At 38.9% G+C, this 22,764-nt stretch overlaps 1 protein-coding gene and 1 long non-coding RNA gene across 9 annotated transcripts in view; one reads left to right on the top strand and one right to left on the bottom strand.

The window, feature by feature from the left end:
* Nucleotides 1–22,764, bottom strand: part of LOC306835023 — a 75,239-nt gene that overhangs the window by 3,152 nt on the left and 49,323 nt on the right. Inside the window, exon 2 of the long non-coding RNA XR_013780558.1 lies at nucleotides 16,174–16,265. This is a non-coding gene — a long non-coding RNA (uncharacterized lncRNA). The remainder of the gene's footprint in view (nucleotides 1–16,173; nucleotides 16,266–22,764) is intronic.
* The window catches only part of tpk1 (thiamin pyrophosphokinase 1), a 51,579-nt gene continuing 51,046 nt past the window's right edge, over nucleotides 22,232–22,764 (top strand). The window contains exon 1 of one of the 8 annotated variants that reach the window (XM_079361393.1): nucleotides 22,232–22,635. The gene's annotated coding sequence lies outside the window, so the exon portion shown is untranslated. The remainder of the gene's footprint in view (nucleotides 22,636–22,764) is intronic. The other 7 variants (XM_079361397.1, XM_079361389.1, XM_079361390.1 and 4 more) reach the window with 7 other exon arrangements.

Here is a 22,764-nt window from a genome sequence, read left to right as displayed (position 1 = left end):
CCAATGGCGGTAATGTCTTGCTCAAGGTAACACCGACTGGGAAGCCTTACGACCCCGTTCAGAGAGCAGAGTGTGGGGCTAATGAAAGAGTGACCAGGGATGGAGCAAGATAGAGACCTTTTCAATTACTTTAGAGGTAAGAGGAAGGTCCATTCCACTATATCTACACGTCTTTTGGAATGACACCATAATAATCAGAGAGCTGGAAAAGAACCCAATTTCTTCGGGTTCTAATGTTTTTTAATCAATAAAATGCCTCGGGCTTTTTGAGGCAAAGGAATGAAACTGTATTGAGATGATATCTATAGCTGCAGAAGATTCTCTCTATAAGTACCAAGTCATCCCTTCCTTCTGTATGAAGTTGATTGTTGTAGAACATTATTTTTTAGCGAGACACTGGTTGAAAACTTAATTTGGAAGGCACCAGTGGCCTAGTGGTTATGTAGCGTGCCCCATGTATACAGGCTATTAGTTCTCGTCACAGAACCAATACATTTGAATCCAACATTGTCCTTTAGCTGCATGTCATCCATCTCTCTGTCTCCTCCCAACATCTTCTCTCTCTTCAGCTGTCCTATCTAAAAAAGCCGAAAGATCTTGAAAAAAATGAATGCTCTACTTGAGCCCGTCTAACATCTGTTATGTAATGCAGTATTGTCTGAACAAGGGCTTAAAGACCAGCATAGCATTAATCAAAAAACATTGTTTTGGTTTGTAAACAGTGACATCAATTACTGTGCAAGGTGCAGCTTTCAGTTCACTATTCAGTTATTCTCCCAGTTGGACTCAAGAGTACAGTAAATGGGAACTCAGTGTTGCGTAATGCTGCGACCAAAGAGCGTCTGAACTCCAGATGTGCCTGCACCTGTCATAGCAATTTAAAAGCAGTTTTTTATTTTTTTATTTTTTTTACAGCACCAGCACTTAACTGATGAACCATGATCCATCATTACACCAATGAAGGATAAACACTATCATCTGTGTGCTCAGATTGGTATTCTTAATTATGGCAGGGGAGTTTTTTTTTTTTAAATGTATATTTATAGATGAACAATTTTTACTTCTTAACTATTTACCCTTTTCTACTCTCACAAAGTCACACACATTTTAGCTTATGACTGATAACTATAATCGTAGAAACACCACGATGTTGGAACTGAAGTGAAATTCTAAGTTATGCAACTTTTCTAGAGAATAGTACAACTAAAATGCCAGATGATATAAGTGCATCAGTGGGAGGATATACTATACTCACAAACAACAGGTTTTTTTTATCTTGGGTCAGATAGCTCTGTTTCCATCTGAGCCTGCTTTTCCCAAAATTGCTCCATTAGCAAATACAATTTCAGCCGTTACAGACGACTGAAAACCCTATCAGGAGGAAGCACACATTGCAGGCAATCAGAGACACACATACACAACACAGCAGCACCCAGAGGCAGGTGTGGCTGCTGAGATACAACCTAAGACAGAGACACGTGAAGACGCTCTCATACACAGACAGGTACACAGCAGTGATGTTTTTCTATTAAACAACTTGATCCGTTGCCAGGTCTTAAACGCAACAGATGACACACAAACGAAAAAGGCCAGGGACGCATTATGTGAATATCTTGCAGAGAAATATTCTGCCTGCGTATTCCTCCTCTATCTAACCTGTTTTTGTAACTGTGAAGCAGAAATAAGGGAGCAAATGGAAACGAGTTGTGGAGCGCTTAAAGAAGAAATGTGAAAATGAAAGGGTAAAAATACTCGAGGGGGGGGGGGAATGGAAAAGTATAGAAAGAGAGCTGAATATTGAAGAGGAGATTACATACAGTTTGCAGGCTTTGTTTCGTAACAGTATGTTGAGTGAAATGTTTTGTATTTGGCTTAAAGATCAGCAGTGGCCAAGCAGGAAAGTATTTGTCTTGGTTGTTGGCAGAGGATTTTAGGCGCTGTGAAGCAAACTTAAAGAAAATGTCCTTTCATGAATGAATGCTATCTCCATCTAAAGTGTCGGCTTACATTTAAGGAAAACAATGTTTTTTTTCAGGTAGAATTCAATATTATTCATCGACGTGAACACAAAGATGAATCTAAACAGTGCACTTTTCTTTATGCTGTAGTTATTACCTTCAAGCAGATACTGTGTAGCACTATTACCATTCAATTGGAGTCTAGTTCATTATAGAGTCCAAAATTCACCCCCATGACTTCTGGCTTTAATCTCCTCGAGAGTCTGACAAATATATCAAGCTAATTAGTAGTTTATGAATTCAGGTTAATGTTCACTTTGCCTGCCATGAGTCTGTTCACCTTTTGAGGAAAAGCAGGAAGCACATTGTCGGTTTTTGAAACTTTCTTTAGACAGCAGCTGCCTCCTACAGCAGGTAGATAATACGAATGGAAACTGCTGAATCCAGTCAAACCTCTCTGTTGTTTACCACACCACAAATGACCACTTTTTTTAATAACTTATTGCATTTCGATTTAAGCCTGTATGTGCATAATAGTACATCATATTACTTCATTTTATCTGGGTCCTTCCCAATAAAGGCTTAAGATCCTCAATTATTTAGACTGACACTCTCAAGGTCTCTGCAAACAGAATTTGACTAAACTCATCGCTGCATTATAACTCTGTTTTGTTGGCTGTCAGAGGCTGAGTCTAATGATCTAACAAGCCAGAGCTACCTCCCAACGCTGATGGCTCAAGGAAACAACACTGCCAATGAAGAGGGCACTACATTCACTCGGACAGTTAATAAAAGACTGAATTGTGGAGCTGAGATCGAATGCAACACAGAAGGTCAACGACATAACAAACATGACATTTTAATTACTCAAGCACACATTCAGCTTGTCTTGTGAATTTAATGGTCTGATTCTGGTTTATATAGGTGTATTTAGTTGAATGAATAAGATTGATGGATGCCACTGTTTGTCTAAAAGGCACAAACATTGTACTTGTAAGTAATGCAATTTGGCAAAATATAAATCTTCTACCATGAGTCTTTAGGGACTCAAAACTAATGATGCATGTCGAGTGTGTGATGTAAGTTGTTTCATGCAAATTTCATGCTAACTCTTGTACGCAGTCCAACTCTGAAAAATGCCTTTCTTTGCGAGAGTTAGTGTGTACAAGTTTATGTATGATACTTTCATGAAAAGAGCTGAGTAAATGAATGCATTTACAACAAAAAGTGTTACGCTTAAAGAAAACTACGAGAGAGGCTGAGAAGTTATAGAATGGAAATCACTTACTGTCTCAGCTCAAAAACTGTGTCCATCAAGCTTTGCAGCAAAGCCCTTCACTTTATTGTTATTCCTAGACAAATGGTGGTGGTCTGCTAAATGTTGACTATTTCCCATTTAAATTTTTTTTATAAAGATTTGTAAAATCTTCCATGCTTCGACTTGTTGACATTGATGTTCTGCCTGGAGTATGTGACGAAAATTAAATCAAGAATATCTCCTTATAAATGAGTGATCAGTTTGATGGGAGATATAAATGCAGAGAACACAATAAGCTGCCCTTAACTGATCATACACACAAGCATCCAAACCATTTCAATTTCAAATTTCTGTCATTTCAATGTATACTTTTCTAATAAAGGTAGACGCTCTTAAGAATAGCCTAGAACATGAAACAAATTCTACCATACAGAGCCACGGAATGTGTATACTGACTCACATTTTAAGTGAAAGGAGAGTATGTATTAGACGTCAGTGGAAAGGTTGAATACAAAAACAAGGCATGTAGCTATGTATACATTTTATTATTGTATATTGTATATTATTATTATACAGTTTAATCAATTTGTATTCGCCCAAACTCATCTCAGGTACTGTTGTGTGCTAACAGTGTTGCAGTAGAGACGTATAGTTTTGCATTAGGCTAACTTCTGCTGAGTCTTCACTGGGCCTTTTCAAACGTGGGCATTTTGGCTCCTTGAAGGCAAAGCAGGTGATTTATAACACAAATAACAAGCTCATTCTATTTAGGTGAGCTGCTTCCAGGGCCATTGCATTAAATGTGCTGGCTCACTGACAGAAACACTTAATGGAACTGAATTTGTCAAATGTCAACTCCAAATGTCTGCCATAAAAAAAAGGTGTAGTGGAAGTCGGAGAGTTCAATGGAAAATAATGGCTTTAAAGAAAATGTGTTTTTGGTACAGTAAACTACATGTTCTCAGTCGTTTCTGTCTCAAACACCAGGAACACTGGTGATATGTCAGGTGACAAGGACACTTTAACATACAGTGTTGGAGTAATAATAGACCAATTTGCAGTAGATGCTGCAGTTTGAGAGAAAGAATGTCTTGGGTCGTTGGAGGACTGAACAGGGACATGAATGAAAATGACCTTTGTTTTAGAATAATGTTTTGGAGGACACCCTTATAATTTCCAAATAGTCCAGGCACAATGTGGTCCGTCAATGCCAGGCACTGTGACGCAGTTTACTTCCACTCTACTCAATGACACTCAACTCGCTCCGCTCAGTTTCAAATATGCACTGAGTCAGTGTTCAAAGAGGTTGATGCAAGTATGTGTCAAGCTGAACAGATTAGATCCACCCCCACAGGAAGTCTGACAGGGAAACACACAGAGCATCCGGTCAATTTTTAAATAAAATCACAATATACAAACTCACAACATTACCTCAAGAAAGGCACAGAATGAAAAGCAAATGAATCTCAGACAGACAAAGAAACAGGTTTGCATGTTTCCTGCGCCATTTAGAAGGTAAACAAGGGTTCTGCTGGAGTATCACCAGGTAATTTAACATTGATAACTAACCTTCTACTACCACTTGGGCTCCGCTCACAACATACATCATTGTGTTTTTACACTTTAATGTCAAGAACATGTTCTCTACATAAGAGTATTTGTCTATTTTTAAATTTCACTTATTTTATTCACAATCATAATTTGAGTGAAAAATGTATTTGATGTGGATGAAAGGTTAAGTTCACAGTAGGATTAGTCTGTAGGTGAATAATATCCATACCTGGGTTCTCATTTATAATGTTGCATAGGAACAAAACAGAAACTTAGGCCTACGCCCTTTCCCACGCAAAGTTTGTGATCTATAAAAACAATCTTAACGGTAAAATGTGCGCACATTTAAGGAAACTCTAACCTACATTTTGGAGGCATGGTAAATCGGCGACACACACGGCGAAGTGTTGAATTGAAGCCTGCAGAATGTATTGACGTCTCTCCCACATTTTATTTCACTAAATATTAAACTTACTGACAGATTTGCGTCATCATAATCACTAAAACTGGCCGTTCTTTCATACGCGTGCATATAGTGAGCAGTTTTCGAAAAACAACTTTAAATATGACAATATTTAAACGTAAAAAAAACAAAACATGAATAAAAGTCCACCACACATATTTAATCAGCACCTAACCTTCATCAACCCGAACGGACCTCAGAGGACCGGACTGATTGTGATTTTTAGTTTGAATAAAGATGACTGCGCTGCAGGACGCACAGAGCGCACAGACACACAGCGGTGGCTTTACCACATTTTGTCTTGTCCTTATTCAGCACTTCTTCATCACCTGCACGTATTTACTGTGTATCTCTGACACGATCGTTAGACCTATCCTTGTAATTAGTAACAGAGCAGGAGGAGTTTATCATGAAACATGTGGCCTACAATTATAAGATCTTGATCAAGTGATGAAGACTGCTGATTGACGTGAGCACTCTGACAATATAAATAAATCATTGTGGGTCCCGTAAAGAAATTGCAGATATACTCGTGCGTAATGATGAACGGTGTATGTTTTGGCACCGCAGCAACGCTGTCTCATTGTCTGAAGTTTGTGACCCTCCTGCTGCAGCAAACTCACGATATGTGCTTTCCAACCTTCAATTCATTCATAACTTCCTCCTTTTCTGGGTCAGAAAGTTTATTTTCTTTGCCTAAACTTCCGGTTTTCGGCATTGACTGTTTATGATTAAATGTGGGCGTGTTGCGGGTGGAACATGGGGGCTAATCTAGGACAGTTCTAGGTGGATCGTGATTTATAAAGGGAACTTTGCATGACGGTGTGCGTACAAACGGTTTGATAAATCTAAATTATTTTGTGGGCACGTCATTTCGGCTTTTTGGCGCATGTACATGTTTAGTATGGATTCTATGCGCTGTTTGATAAATGAGACCCCTGGTGTGTAACGTTTCCCCATTCTTTCACATCTCATGTTCTGGAATAACTCTACAAAACCAAATGATTTACAACACCATACATCTTCCCTCCTTCAAGTCTGTAACTTTCTTGCTTTATCTGATCTGTACAAACTGAAACAGTAAATGAATCGAGTTGGTCAGAAGTACATGTAAGAAGGAACCAAAATAATTTCATTTTCTGTGCTTTTGAATTTTTTATTGTTTAGCTCAAAGAGACATGATTTCAAACACAGTTAATCAGGATAGAAAGCAGCAGTTGTAAGAGGGTTGGGGAACCAAAATAGTTGTAACAATCCAGGAATTTGATTTAGTGTTTAGCTTTACTGCGAGTGTTTAGATTTATTAAAATGCATTAACACAAACAGACATACTTCTTTTGGCCAACAGTCAAAATGGAGGCATGGCTCAAAAAACTAGTTTAAATACTTCCTGGTCAAACCACATTACCACTTGTGAGGATAACATTCAACGGTCTATCAAAGCCATAAATATATATATATTTAGGCTACAGTTAATTTTACAACTGACAAAAAACAAATTACAAAGAGAGAAACCATGATATCCTCCCCTGTCCCCAGTACCATTTGGTACAGTCCACATTGCCAATACATGAGGGAGCAAGGAGCGTTCAAGTGTGCATGTTCATTAGGGCACCAGATAGATACTTCATTAACCCAGAGGGAAATTCAAACCATGCTCAAACAAGAAGTAGAACTTGTTGAGAAAAATGATGAGGAAAAAAAAAACTTAATACAAAAAAACACTTGATGACATGAAACAGAAAAAGGTAACATTTTTAACAAAGGTTATGTTTTAATCAACTAAAGGGGAAAGTTTCAGCTGAAAACACATCATATGATTAACAAACAAGTAATACTGTGACTAATTTGTGAAAAATCATTTGAAGTCATTCGACTGTTGAGGGAAAAATATGATTTTTAAAATGTTCACTAACGGGGAACATGTTTTTACTGGCTTTATTTGGACATATGTTACAATAAGTAAGAAAATACATTTCCAGAGTTATTTAGTGTATATACATACATGCTGCGACCGATAACTTTTTGTATCTGAGAATGCTAGGAGAGAAACACCTGTGTATGCATGTGCTCTGTAAGTGTATCCTGTTCCATACATGTTCGGAGTTTGGGACTGGACATGTTTGGCTGTTAGGTCAAGTAGCTAAGTCAGCACTTCATATTATCTCCAGTATGAGCTTTGATCATCCTCGCACACTTCGTTTCCTTGAGCACTCCATCCTCCACTCTAAACTCTTGCTAAAACTAATATTCAAAATCAATCTGTTGTTTCAGCCCGAGTGCTCTCCTTATTTTCTTCCCTTCCTCGCCCCTCTTCTGCAGGTACAGAGAGAACGGGCACATTGAGGATCAGAGTTTTCAGGCTTAATATAAAGAAGCCCCGACGAGGCTTTCACCATTATGATTTATTACTGCATTTGGTAACCTGATTATCAATTGGTTGGTTGGTCTACCACGTTGGCCCAATTTGAAACGACCTGTAAAACTGGTGGATGGATTGGAATTAATATGTCTCAGAAATCATGGTTCCCCAAAGATTAAGACACATTTGTTGAATCCTTGATTTGTCCTCTGTCAACATCAAATTTCACATTTGCCATTTGGCCAATACAGTTATTTCACATAGGCTTGATTTATGGGCACATTTTTGATAACTAACTTAACTAAAAGGTTAAGGTTGAAAAGAAGCTACTTGTAAAGTATGCATTGAGGAGGATACTTTGGTAGCTCAGCTGGAATGATATTACCAAAAGTGTTCCTTAATATGTAGTTGTGACAAGTATTTACTGATAAATAAAAAATAAGATAAATGCATTGAATTTGCAGCCTCCGCCTAGGAAAACCTCCCGTCTGTGTTTTTAAAAGAAAAAAGCCCTTCAGATGATTTCATATGACATTAATGTGAACGGATAGTTATGAGCAGAGATTTGAATTTCAAAGTGATTACAATTAGCGGTTCAAAGTGATGTCAGAAAGACGGATCTCTCAGTTTTAGAGCAGTAAACATGCACAGACACATCGCTGGCTTACAAGGAATAATGATTCTTGGCTTGTCAATGTTGGAAGTCGGGCAAGTGGAAGAATACTGTCGCCAATTATAGAAGTGCAAAAGTACTGTCATACCTCCTGCACTTAAAATAAATCAGGCAAACAGTTTTGGGGGTAATATGAAGATTTATTTGTAGTAACTATGAAAATGTTGATGCTAATCATGTTTCACTCATTCGTCGCTAATGACAAGAATTTTCACCATTTGGATTTTTTTCTTTTTCAAACCTTGTGGCACACCTCTGATAATGAACAAATGAGCATCAAAGCATGTTGATTTTACTTTCCAAGCAACCATGTATAATAAAAAGAAGGTTGTATGTGTTTTCCCAACTTGTTTGTCTGTCATATTTAATAATATAGTCATGAGAATTAAAGTTCTCTCACCTCAGTGCATTTGCTTTATCACAAATCAGACAATTGTCAGATGGATTAATTGTCACTGGAGTTTGCAGCTGTCATAAAAAATATGCTTATAATTAATCGATATGTTTTAATAAAGACAGGGTTTTGTCTCTGTCTCTATGATGTAACATATAAGAGAAAAGGAAACGTTTGAATCCATGCATAAATCGTTGGAAAATGTCGTTGACAAAGGATTATAATTTGTATCCCTTCTGAACAAGTATCTTTATTCCTTCACACATGCATCCTTGTACAGATATGCATATTAATTGCCTGAATTCACATTCACACCCATTCTCATCAACCTTAAAGGAAAATCAAATACTATTTTTCCCTGCTGCATGCAATATTTTTTTTGAAACTAAAAGCTCCTACAGGCTTTCTCTGTCTTTCCATCAGCTTTTAAAGATAGATCCATGGTAGCAATAAAGCCTCTTACAGAGTCCCCCTCCAGCCGTCAGTCACTCAGACGGGATCAGATTGAACTTTGCACTTGATTTTCTCAGCCATCCAAGAAAGATAAGGAGTTGACTGTAACATTTCTCTGCCACCCTTTGGTCTCACGGCAGATCAAAGGCGAACTAGGGGAGTGATGTGAAGTTAAGCGAAGTATAAAGGGTGCAGTGCTAGTAGCTACTGCTGTTCTTCAAAACTCTGCAGAGAGAGAACAGGGAGGAAGGTCTTGTGTGACTCTGTTCTGCCATTCTAGCTGCCTCTCAACTACAGTGATGTGATGATAAAAGGAGGGTGGACTTCCCTAATAACCTGGGGAAACTCAATTCTTGACTAGTGATACATTTGACCGTTAAAATGCTGCTAAAACTGATTTTTTTTTTTACCCTGTATAGTAAACTTTTTGAGAACTCTGCATCCTCACCCCCCCCCCTAAAAAAAAAAACAATAAAAATAAAAATAAATAATAATAATAATAACTGATGAATTCAAACAGATACATGCTGCTCACATATAATTCACCAAAGGATGGAAGGCACGCCCCATTAAGGCAAACATGGCACTTTTTCTCCATTCTGCAAAGTTCTCTCGCCTTGATAATAAAAACAGAGAAGTTCTCCGTCAATCATTGTATCATGTAGCGGCTAACTTTAGACAGCAGATCTAGATAATAACTCACCCCTATCCTAAAACGCAAGCAAGGTCAAGCTAATGAGTGCACTTTAAAAAAAAAACAAGGAGATGGATGGAGGTAGTGAGGTTGGCAGTTGCTGATTATTGAGCTTCTTTGATGAAAAGGGCCTCTGGAAAGCAGCTAAATGAGGGAATGAAGGGATAAAAAATGAAGATAGAAAAAGCAGGGAAGGACTGTCAATGATATTAAAGTTCTCTTCTGGTCCACTGATGAAAGACTAATCATGATAAATGCCTCTTAAGTCTTGTTCAGCAGACACACATGCACACTCACACACACAGACATATGAAGACATTATTCACACCGATCCTCCAATGATCTCAGAGTAAAACCAACTCAAGCTTAACATATTAAAATAGGGGGAGAAAGAGAAATAGACAATGAAAACAGATTTTGAAAGACGGTACCCACTGCATGTTTTTATTCTGACCTTATTGATATAAATCCTCCGGAAGATTACAAATCACTGCACATATCACTGATGAGGCCATGTGAATGTTATGAGAAACATGCATCAGAGTAACCATGAAGGCAAGGACATAGACATCCATTTTTACTCTCTGCAAGATGTTGTGCTGGTGTTTTTCTCCTTCAGCTTTACATCATAGGGGAACAGTGCTGAATATGAAAACAAATGCAAATGACTTTTGGCATATGTTGACATTTGTAGAGATTAAAGAATCTCTATTTTTATACTGAAATGGAGAGCCTTGAAGTGCTGTCAGTGTGCACAAGGGCAGACATCTTTCATGTGGATGCAATTGTAAGTGTTGTGAGCTTATATTGTGCACTGAAGAATTTATTCACCCCAAATCAATCAGAGAGGATCTCAAATCCGACAGCCTCACTTTTGCACGCTACATCTCAGCATAAACAGAATATTGTGCATGCGAGATTTGAGTCACAGATGCAAATTAGGGATGCAAACACTGTGATGCAACCTTAAAGGCTTCTTCTGTTTCTTTGTCATGCACAAACGTGCACAGAGGAACAACTGGATATGCTTGCACACGCAAATGTCTTCACAGACACACAAGCATGCGCAGGAGAACACACGCTAACTCAAGCACTGTTTACATTTTATTAAGAGCAGTGAGTTAGTTGGATCCCCATCCCTTCTCGTCTCTGCTGGAGTTAATGACTTCTGCCTAATGTCTCAAAGAGCTCTATTGAGTTATGAATGCCAGGTAAGACTGCAGGCTGCTTCCCATTTCTGCCTCTCTCTGCTACACTCTGCCATGTTTGTATGAGCAGGTGTGATTATCCTCATTCATCCTGTGTGGGGATGTGTGCGTGTGCATGTGTGCGTGTACAGTACGTACTCGATGCAGCAGCTTTATAACTGAAGGCAAAAAAATTGCCAGGAGGTCAAAATGAAAATCTGACACATTACTGTAAAAACTAGTAAACATTAATATGTGCTGTCAAATGAATTGATTTTAGAATGTAAACGCATTATGCTGATATAAAGCGCCAAAGATTTAATGATGTTCCCGTATTTATGAAAAGTACATTAAAAAAAACGCTGGTAGTGCCATGTATTTCATGTTTTATTTTTCTACTTTTTCATTTTTACCTTCTCAATTATTCATGGCCTTTTGTGGCCTTTGCAAATCGTGATAAATGGCCCAAGTCTGAACAAATAAGGAAATCAAATATTTTGAAAGTACAGGCTGTCAGTTTGACTGATGGCTCAGCGGACAGGGTATTATCAGAGCAGGGCTGTTGTTAAGCTGGTACTGCATTTTATACATCATGCTGATAGTTATCCACTTGGCTCTGCAGGACCATTGTCATTTTGAAAACAGGTTTTCTGACGCGTGTCTGGATCTCAAAAAGTTGCAAATGTTTAATGTTTTTTTTTGCCCAATTTGCGAATTAAACAACTTAAAATGGGTAATACGATCAATGGAAAATAACTATCATTGTTTGGTCGAGTTAATCGTTTCAAGAATTAAACCAATGGCTCCCAAACTTTTTCTGTCAGGATCCCCCTTTGGTGAAAATATTTTAAAACCTGCTCAACCTCTCACCATATGGATCAACATGTATCGACATAAGGTAAACACACTCAGTCTTACTCAGCCTTTACTAACAGATTCCTATATTTTTTAGAAATTAGCATCAAATCAATTCGTGTGACAAGAAACTGGAAAAAAAAAACTAACAAGCTGCCTCAACAGAGGACGCAAGAATTTGTAAATAGTAAATAGACTTAAACATGTAAAGCACTTTTCTCGTCTTCTGACGACTAAAAACGCTTTACACACCTGGTCACATGGGTCACGGCTTTTATGTAAAGTGACGATCAGAAGTAACTCATCCCATTCATACACATGCATACACCGCGGATGAAGCAGCGCGGGCAGTTTTGCCTTGCTCAAGGACACATCAGATATGTAGCTGCAGTCGCTGGGGATCAAACCCAGACCTTTCGGTTGAGACGACCGACTCTTGCAACACAGCCGTCCTGATTTGTGACATCTGGTGCAGATTCATTCTGAGCCTGTTCGTCATCTTATAAAGGTTACGCCTTGCAAGCAACTCTTAGTGTAGTTTGGTTTGATTGTGATTATTTCCCCTTTTACGCAGGCCATTACTGTACATCATTTCAATCTCTGACCTGGCACTTTGCATTCTAGGAAACAGTATCTCAGAACGACATCCAGGAATTTTTGGTTCGCTGCAGATTTGACATACTGCAACTGCATATACTGCATTTTGGCCAAACCACCACACACTGTACTAGTGCAGCAGGTGGTTTTAAAGACTACCATTGATTCAATGCAAATACGAGCAGGGGAATCACAAGAGCTGAGTAAAAACAGGGCTGGACAACACAAGGTGGGGAAAACAAAGATCAGGGTCTGGTAGACAGTATTTCTAAATAAAACAGGAAATTACAATGAATGATAAACAGAAAATATAACATGACCTTCTTAACTGTGTCAACAGACAGGACACATTTTTACTCAGACAGTCTGATGCTTCAAACTTACTGAACATTTTCAACACTCTTGCAGTCGTAACTCACCTTCTTAAATCAGTATTACATTATGTAAAATACTAACTAATGTGTGCACAGACTCACAGTAACAGTAATAGTACTTCACACACAGACGGACTCAACACTTTGACAATATCATGAAGTAAGTAAAGAGAGTCGGTCAAACTTTTGATTATTATGTGCACTGCTGTGGTATATTTTATTTGGTGGATGACCATCTCTGTGATGCAGTCCCTACTCTCACTAATCCCCTGCTCCATAAAGAGCTTCAAAGATTTTTTTATTTTTTTATTTATTATTTTTTTTTAATATACTTTATTAATCCCACGAGGGGAAATTCGGTTTCGGTTAGATAGCCACACTGAAAGTAAACTTTCACTTCTTATCACTTTGAATTCCCACTCTGACTCTTTCTTAATAATTGTTAATACCCTGCTGTCTTCCAGCAGAGGTTTACATGTTATCTCTGCAGAGGACAGATGACAGCAGTGAGGGACAATTAGAGACCCTAGTTGACCCGATGATGTTGTAACAATTGAACCAAACCCAGATCCAGACTATCAAAACCAGTAAGTAAGTTTCACTTTAATGTTTGTAGTTCACACACATACTGTATATAGGCAGTCATTGAGGGTAGTAAAATCCATTCAGGGCAAATCCTCAAGTCACTGAAGACACATTTCTTTTGTGTAAGCATACACGGCCGAAAAAGCCGATTCTGATTCAGAAAATCCAAAATCCAAAAAATCATGAAAACATTCAGACAATCTGCAGACGGCTGGTGGAAACAGGGTAAATATAGGTAATATATAGGTAACGCAATCCAAGTGAGACACAGCTCACTTTGTCTGTTGGACAAAAGGCAAGAAACAGAACAATGGCAGAGTATGACTTGATACAGAAAATTAAACAGGATGTGAACACAAACAATTCTTGAAAACAATAATTACAGACTAACTGAGAACCTCCACCAGATTGGCGGTATTAGGGCAGTCCGTGCTCCCTCGTCTGTCAACGCGGAGAGTCTGAATTTTCTGAGCACAGCACGGAGCAGCACCACCAACAATTTAAAGCTTTGTATATCTGCTGCAGAGGGCTCCAGACTGCCAGAGCTGGCACGCAGCTGGGATGCACATGAAGTTATACGAAAGTAAAAACCAATCAGCTCTGTTGACGTAGCAGAGCAGAAACAGACTGAAGACAGATCTGGTGAAATTTAGCCGGAATAGGATATAAAAACTGTTTCCAATGCATAAGGTGCCAAAGAGGAAAACCCCGAGGATGAGGAGGCTCAGCTGAGACTGTAAAATTTTGAAATTAAGGTCTCACCCCTGTCTGGTCATTTGCTTCGTATCTACTATAATTCCCTTCATCCTGCTTCCTTTAACACTTTCCAGCTCACTTTGCTTTACAGCTCATAAAGCTGATGTCACATCAGGACCGTGGGTTGTGTAAGTCAAAGGGTAAAAGAACAATTGCAAAAGTGTGTGTAAAGCAAGTAAGTGTGTGTGTACCTGTGTGTGTGTGTGTGTGTGTGTGACAGAAAGAGACAGTGGGCCAGGTTTCTTTAAAGGCAGGTCCAGTTGCAGAACACTGAGCACAGTTAACTTTCCTCTCCATAATTGCTCCTCACTGTGAATGCTAATTTGGTTCAATGACTGCTTGACTGAGTCCAAGATGGGTTTGCAGAGTTCCCAGCCTGTCTGGTTCCATTCGGTATCAAAAAAACACCTTCTCCCTTTAGTTTTTTGCGCTCCCCAGATAATTGAATCCAAAGGAAAACGAATCTTGAACAGTGTTGGACATAACATGCTAAAGGTCTGGGGGTACAACTAATTAGCATGCTATTAAACAAGTCGTTGAATGGTAAGTATTTAACCTTAATTTAAAATCTCTCTCTTTTTTTCTATTGGAAGGGTTTAAAAGTGTTGCTACTTTATTACTTTGAACAACAGTTGATGATCCCGCTGTGTTGTACAACGCTACACCAAATCGCAATGTGAATTAACAAATATTATTAACCAATATTACGCAGATGTGGAATCAATATGAATTTACAAAGATGTGACAACAGCTGGGCTTTGTTAGTTTTGCAATAAAAGCAGTCTAAAAGGGTTAGAGACTCTGACAACTACTAAGCCTTTAAAACCAAAAAAGAAAGCTAAAAGTGAATCTTTCTTTTCATTGTGTAGAAAGCAATATTTCTTCTGCTGAAACAAAAATCCTTCTGACTTATTATGTTGCACTGAGGAACGCTGGTTCACATGCATACCTTTCTCCAGGATGTGATTTCTCATTAAGATTGACACGAGAGCTTTCCTGTGCCCTGATTTGTTTCCAGGGTGAAGGAAATATGCACTATGAAGGAGTCAGACATTATTACTGTCTCCGGGAGTCTGCTGAATATCACCATATCTTGTCACCTCAGTTTTTCTTTCCTGTCTGCTTCCCACTCTTTACTGTATTTTATTTTTCTCTTTTTAACATAAATACAGATCTGCCACTTGTTTTGTCCTGGCTGCTTTCAATGTGCCAATGGAGTGCCAATTTTCAGACGTTTGAGTTAAAGGTATGAGAAAAGTTATTGTCAATATCATGTATTTCACATTGTGTTTTTTTTTTTTTTTATCATCTTATTCCCAAATCTAGTATGATATTTGCATAAATCACTTCCTTGTTGTGGCTTTGATTCATGCTTCAAATGGTCCTGTTATTCCCCTAAAAGTGTTTGTTCCATATATCTTGAGAAGCTGAGTCAGGGAAGAGCAATGTGTTTGTTTGTTTTTTCATCTTCCCATTCTCTAATTATCTAAAACTAAAAGCTTCCCTCTAGGGGAAAAAGATGATGCATATCATTTTTTAGAGTCTTGCTGAAACGATGCTGTGCAGCAGGAATGATCGTTTTGCATGTAAACTTACAAAGACTCCAACATTACATCACGTTGACTCCCCTCAAACTTGTCTGTGCAAAGTCAATATATCAGTGTTGAGCAATCCTTTTGGTTGTGGAGACACTGAATCCTGCCTCACATGCAGAGATACTGCTCCATTCAACTGAACCCACCGAGTCTCATTCTTGTATCTCTTATCCTGCAGTTTTGCTCTTTATGCTGTTCTGTGTGGACAGTTAAACCAACATTCACTCTCTTTCAGTTACATGTAGTACTGTGCATGACAGGGTTGTTCTGAATGCTGAATGTACAGACTATAAGACATTATGATACATACAGCTCTGTTTTTGGCTCCTCAGCTTTTTTGTGATGTTATTGTACTGACACAAATACACCCATCTCAGTGTGGTGTTTTTTAAACTTTGTTTGATATATTTTTACTCACTTGTCCTCCACAGCTACGGGTTTCCCTTCTGGTACAGAGCTTCAGCTGCTTCCCCACCTCCAAGACAGCGAGTCATCGACAGCTTCAGTAAACTGTAAGCAAGAAAAACAGTCGACCAGTCGGTGAAACAAATTATTTCTTACATTCATTTTTTTTTCAAATCATAAAAATATCTCAGAGGGGAAAAACAAAACAAAACAAAAAAAACATCTGCACATCAAGAAGTCATTGTGCATCATGCTGCACATTTTAACCGCTCACTTCGGTTTGTGAAAGGAAAAAGTAGAATGACAAAGAAAAGCCTTTGACATATTTCAAGACATTCCTCTATTCATTCCAGAAGTATTTTCGTCATTGTATGGTGTAAATCCTTAGTTTATTATTACAGTCAACACAGAGTAAATCTCTGCATGAGTTGAATAAAATACAGACCAGAAGTTGGCTTTGCTTCCAAATCTATTAAAAGAGATTTAGATCCCAATTTAAGTTGAACCAGAATCAATTCAGAGGCCTGCTGGGATTTATTCCCTCCTCAATAGACGCAAAAAAAATACGCTCGCTGAGATGACAGAGAGCGACCACTGGAGTTCTCATTGTTTCCCAACACGTCTGAGCATTACTCTTTACCCCACATAGACCTTTCACCACCATGAAACCATGCAGAAAACACAATGTTAGCTCGTCGGATAACCTATAACATGGCTTAACCTTAACCGAATCGGTAAGAGAACCAAAAAAAGACAATTTGTTTTTATTATATCTAAAGTGCTGTGAATGAAAGTAGAGCACTCAAGGATTGTTTTCTCTAATTGATATGGATATATGGACTATTTAAAATGTACAACAAGAGGTGATGTAAATATTACAGTAATGAGATCTATCTTGCTGTGCTCCCAGTATCATGTATCAAAGAAATGAACCAAATCTAGTGGCATGCAAACCGGCAGTAAGATCTTTCAAAATGCTTTTGGTTTCCTTTTGGTTGGTCCAAATAGATTTCACTGATTTCCCAACTGTGATAGATCATGTTTCAGATGAAAGTTGAGCTTTTCGTTGACTATCCTGATATCTTCCAAACGGAAAAAGTGTAATTTGAAATGCACCACATCTGTATGAGACACACAAAGCTTTACAAGGCGGTTACAAGAGAATGTGAAGCGCTGGAGTGATAGTGTGTGTGTGACTGTACAGGTTTTGCATTTGTGAGATGGAAAGCTCACAAAAGAGAGAACGAAAAGTTAGAGAGCAGAGATTGTGTGTGGTATGTTGTCGGCTCAGGGATAAAAGAGAAGTCCCCAGAGACTGCAGAGCAGAGAACAACTCACAGGCACAACCGCACACTGGCATACACTCCAGGAAGATTGCTTATAGGTTAAATCCAGCCCCAACAGCAGTTCTTACAGGGTAATCTACTCTACTCGAGTGTGACAAAAAAAACCTTCCTTTTCTTCTGCAGTTTCCTCTTTGGATGTCTTTCTGTCTCCCTGTAAGGTTTTTCCTCTTTTAACTTTCCTTCTTCTAATTCTTTGAGTTGTGTGTAAAATATTAATACATACATTTATTAAAAAAAAAAAAAAAAACATGCCCAGTGTAAAAAAGCAGACTATGCAACAAACCAAGGGACAACAAACAGTCAGAAAAATCCTCAAATCAAGACTATTAAACAATTGAATTCAAAGCCTCAAGGGCCTGAATTAAAATGGTCCCCCTTTATTTTTTCACTTCAGGATTGTATCTCTTCTAATAATCTAGACCTTTTTATTTTAACTTAAACATCGCTAACCCAGGAGACCATAGTCCACTGAGAGGCAAGGCAAACAATATTTATATCCAGGGATTTTCTGATTTGTCATCATATCACCTGTTCTCATTGAACCAGACAGTTATGCAGAGATTCTTGTCGGAGGAGCAACAGCTCTCTATGGAAATTGCCGGAGACGCCGCTGATGAGGCAAACAAGCCGGTGCGCTTGTTAAACTGAGGCAGCAGGGATTACGCACTGCGCTTCCATTCATTCACCTTCCCAACTAACAACCCTTCAGAAGTCTGGAATGGTCTGGGAGAAGTCACAAGTCAGAGTGCCACCAAACAATAGACTGGCTGAAGACCTCAACAGCTTCTACAGCAGGTTTTCACAGTGCAGTCAACATTAGGGCGGCAGTAGCTCTGTCTGTAGGGACTTGGGTTGGGAACCAGAGGGTCGCTGGTTCAAGTTCTGATGCGGACCAAAATATGGAGAGGTGCCAGAGCACTTCTCGAGCACTGCTGAGGTGTCCTTGAGCAAGGCACTAAACCCAGCTCAGGAGGCACCTCCATAGAGGTGGGACAGATGGCTCTCTGGTGCAGTCAGAACCATTTAGAGCTGAACCCGCTCAAGACTGTGGAGATGACAGTGGACTTCACTTCCCCCCTCACCATACTGAACAGCTACAGTGGACTCTTTCAGGTTCCTGGGATCCACATTCTCACGTTTAATATACAGAAGAAAAATTCCTTGTTGCATACCAATAAAGCTGATTCTGATAACTCTTGTATAGCCTAAGGTGGATTTTGTATGTTTGCAACCAACTGCAACCAAGAGGGGCATGGTTAGTGATAAACTTGTTGTCTAGAACCTCAACCCAATGACAATATGTGGATGAAAGTAAAAGCATGCCAATGTTTTGAAGAACCAGCTGATTAGTGTTTCCCTTTTAAAGAAGCTTCTTTCTAAACAAAAACTTGCTCCCACATATTCTGGTAGGAGAATCTAAAAAATCGTATTACTTTTACAGTTAAGCAAGTTTTTCTGTTTTGTTTATAAATCTGTACACTTTCTTTTGATACCACTCTAGTCTCTATATTTTCATGATCCAGGTTTGTGGCACCAGCAGGATTGATTTACAACTTAACTAAACTAATTAGGGAACTAATGAGGAATTAAAGACAACTGTAGCTCACTCTTTTTAAGTGAAAAGAAAAATGATAAACACAAGAATGTAACATGACCACCCAAAGTTAGTCGTTACCTTATACCACAGACAGGAAAAGAAACAGAGGAGGAAGTTAAGCTACACATGATAAACATGGATGAACAGTACGTCAGTGTCAAACAGGAGAAAATCATGATGTGCAGAACTAAACTAGTAATAACGTCAGAACAGGCCCCGGGTGACTTTTACTATGAATGAGTGTCTGTTTAAACTCTGTATGTATGACTTTAAATGTACTGTAGCTTGTACCACATGGAGCCACATCAGAAATCCCCCCCTCCCCCCCACGCACTTTTTTAGGTTGTAGTCCACACACAAGTGGAGTAATCATTTTTGGACAGCAGGTTTCGACCACAAGACCATCAATATCTCTACATTTGATATTACACCATCCACTAATGTATACTTCCACGGGAGCCCTCAGGCTGGATGTGTACAATCAGTGGCAGGAAAGATTAATAACCTACAGCGCTCACTTTTGCCTTTTCTGTTTGGGGGGTATGGATGAATTCCTCTCTAACAGCACATCCACCAGCCTACTCAACAGATATGAGTTTATAGCTGTTGGAATGGTGCCATCCAACACTCAAGGTCACTCTTTATGCCTGCTTCTGGACAGTAGCCTAAAGGCAATGATATCGTGACCATAAAAAAATCCACCCCTTTTCTCCTGGATAAAAAAAACAGGATTTCTAGGAATAAGTAAGTATCATGATGCTAATCTATGCATGGGAGTCAAAAAAGCAGCCACCACCACTTTGATTCTGAGGGTCTAATCCCCTGTTATCAGCCCTCCTTGATCTGATTGACACGTTCCTTAGTGCTAAGGTGTCTAAAGTAATTTAAGCTTCGAAAGTGACCTCTAAGAGCTATTTGTCTGCTGTATTTGAACAAGAGGGGCAAAGTGCACCCAAGCAGTGATAAGACTTATCCTAAAAAAACAAGGCACTCTTTCCGTTGCTCTCAAGCTTCATAATGGGCATCATGGGCAGATCAAAATAATGGCCTACTCAACTTAGCCCTTTTCCAGCCCAGCAAGTACGAGGAGTTGACACGAAACCAAACAGGGCTGTACATCAACTTATAACCTGATAAGGCCTTTCTCAGCTGTCTTTCACCTTTATAAAACATAAAACATAAAACAATCATGTTATAGTAAGTGGAACCACATGGTGTGAGAATTCAACATTAAAGCTTATGATGGGAATGGGCAGATAGTCACAATAAGACAAGTAAAGCTGTAAGCTAAAGGACGAGACATAAAAGGAAGGGGAGCGGAGACAAACAATGGAGCGGACATACTGTAGGGCAAGACAGATAAAATAAATAAAGGGGAGACCAAATGAAAGCTCATGAGTAAGGGAATTAAAAAAAAAAACAGGTTAAAAAGAAATGACAAGGAGGAGATGATAGAGGGGATTAAAGGTAGAGAGAGTACATATGGAGAGACTCTAAAACTCTTTGTATTTCAGCGAGTGTGTACTTCTTTTCTTGTTTAATATTTGTCACTGTAACAGGTGTATTCTGCCAGGGGTTAGCGAGCTAATAATGTGACCTGGGTTTGGACTGATAGTAAGTATTAAATTGAACCCAAGACAAACATACTCACTTCACTGAGATATGACCTTGTAGAGAAAATTCAATAAAAAAAGTCCTGTAATAATTCTTACTCTGCTTCTTTATGAGCTGGAGAACTGAGTAAATACCTGCTTGCCTTTGCTCTGCCTTTATGGAGTCTTGGATTTGGGTACATGGTGTTACTTGTGTCATAACATCGTCCTATCCTATCGATTTATTACAGAATGGATTCAATATTGGAGCCGGAGCCGTGTTCATTCTTATGAACACTGCTCAGTGGAACATGAAACAAGATATACACAAACACAATGGTAGAGTGAGAGAAGGACTGTAGTAGGGAGGATGGGTACGAATAATCGAGTACTAGCCGTTGACCTTAATACTCGAGTAACATTTCATTGCTCGTGCACCTGTGCAAGCGCTGCTTTTGGCCTAGCTGAATACACTAGCAAGGAAAATAATTAATGGGATACAAACATACGACTTCTCCGGCTACGGCTTCAGCTTTAGTACTCACACGAGCCAAATGAACACCTATGGACATAATTACACAGAAAGCAAAAGCACAACAAATAACGAACTGTCCTCTACACAGGTCTACCAAAAGTCAGTCAAGAAAAGTGAAAATTATGAAGTGAATGTTCATTGCAAGATTGCAGATACTTGCAATGAAGATACATTGCAAGTCAAAATTGCATACCATAGAAATATTAGTTTGATGCTTAACCACATGCACTTAAAACACAATTGGAAAACAGCAGAGAGAAAAAAAAAGGTTTTGGCCTAAGCTTTTTTTTTTAAATGATAAAAAAATCAATAATAATCTGCGAGTACTCGTTCAATAGGTAATTCAAGTCATTGAGTAGGGATGAGTGTAAATTGCCATCCCTAGACTGTAACTTGTACAAAACTATTAAAAAAACAAAAGGAAAATTGAGCAAGGAGATCAAAAAAATTAAACGGGTAAAATATTGGAAAGATTGATGGACATGGAAATGTGAGCTAGTTAGACAAAGTGCATAGAGAGGAGACAGATTTGATCAAACATTCAGCTGGTGTGGCCTTGTAAAAAAGAAAAAAAAAAGACAGCCAATGAAGAACGTATTCAGCCGGGAATTTATTCATAGATGTATTTATAATGCATGCCCACAGAAGGAATGACTTCCCATGTATCTTCACCAAGAGTGTTGTGTGTGTAAGCCTGTGCAGAACTGTGTGCTGAGTGTGTGTGTGTGCATGCGCGTGTGTGCTTTCCCATCATGTGCAGCCTGTCTGGGAGACAGGATCGGTGCTGATTGATGAGAGAGGACGTTTGTTTTAACGAGCCTCGGGAGTGGATTCACCTTGAGAGAGATTTGGATTCTCACTTTACACTTGGCTTCTCCTGCTGTCTGAAGAAATCTCAAACACACACCGTCACTCTACTGCTTGTCATGATGTTTGTTTACCTGTATGTGTTTTTGCCTTTGTACATTTGTGCTGTGTGAGGGACTTTTCTGATGTGCCTGCATTTTTGTACAGATTTAGGTATGGATAATAAGTCTAACTGTTGTTTCCTTGTGTAAAGTGAGTGTGAGGCTGTAATGAATAAAACATATGTTGTGCCCCTCATCAGCCTAATTACTCTTAAATCACTGGATTTATGACATTACTTTTTGTTTGTTTTGTGTTATTGCAACGATTTCTGTTAAGAGAAATTAAGGAATTAAGTTTCAATTTCGCGAAGAACCCTTAGGTCTCCTTTACAACAGCCTTTGGAAATCCCTGCTCCATTCAAAGCGAGGCGCAGTTCCGCGTTTGCCCTCGGCGTGTCGCCGTCGCATTTTCCCACCACTGTATCCCTCCGCTGCGGTTCGCTCTATGTGATCTCGTTGACTGTTTACTATATCAATGGCGGAAGTCTCTTCAATCTGTAAGTTTTTTTCTCGAATGATTAACGTGTGATGTCGGTTCACAAGTATTAAAAAACAGTTTCCAAGTGTGTGTAGTTTTGTTTTTGTAATAATACTTAATAATCGGTGTGCGTGTGTGTGTGTGTGTC

Source organism: Symphodus melops (assembly GCF_947650265.1).
Source record: "Symphodus melops genome assembly, chromosome: 14".
Taxonomy (NCBI): domain Eukaryota; kingdom Metazoa; phylum Chordata; class Actinopteri; order Labriformes; family Labridae; genus Symphodus; species Symphodus melops.
Note: the sequence above shows the minus strand (reverse complement) of the source record. Positions and strands in the feature narration are given on the sequence as shown.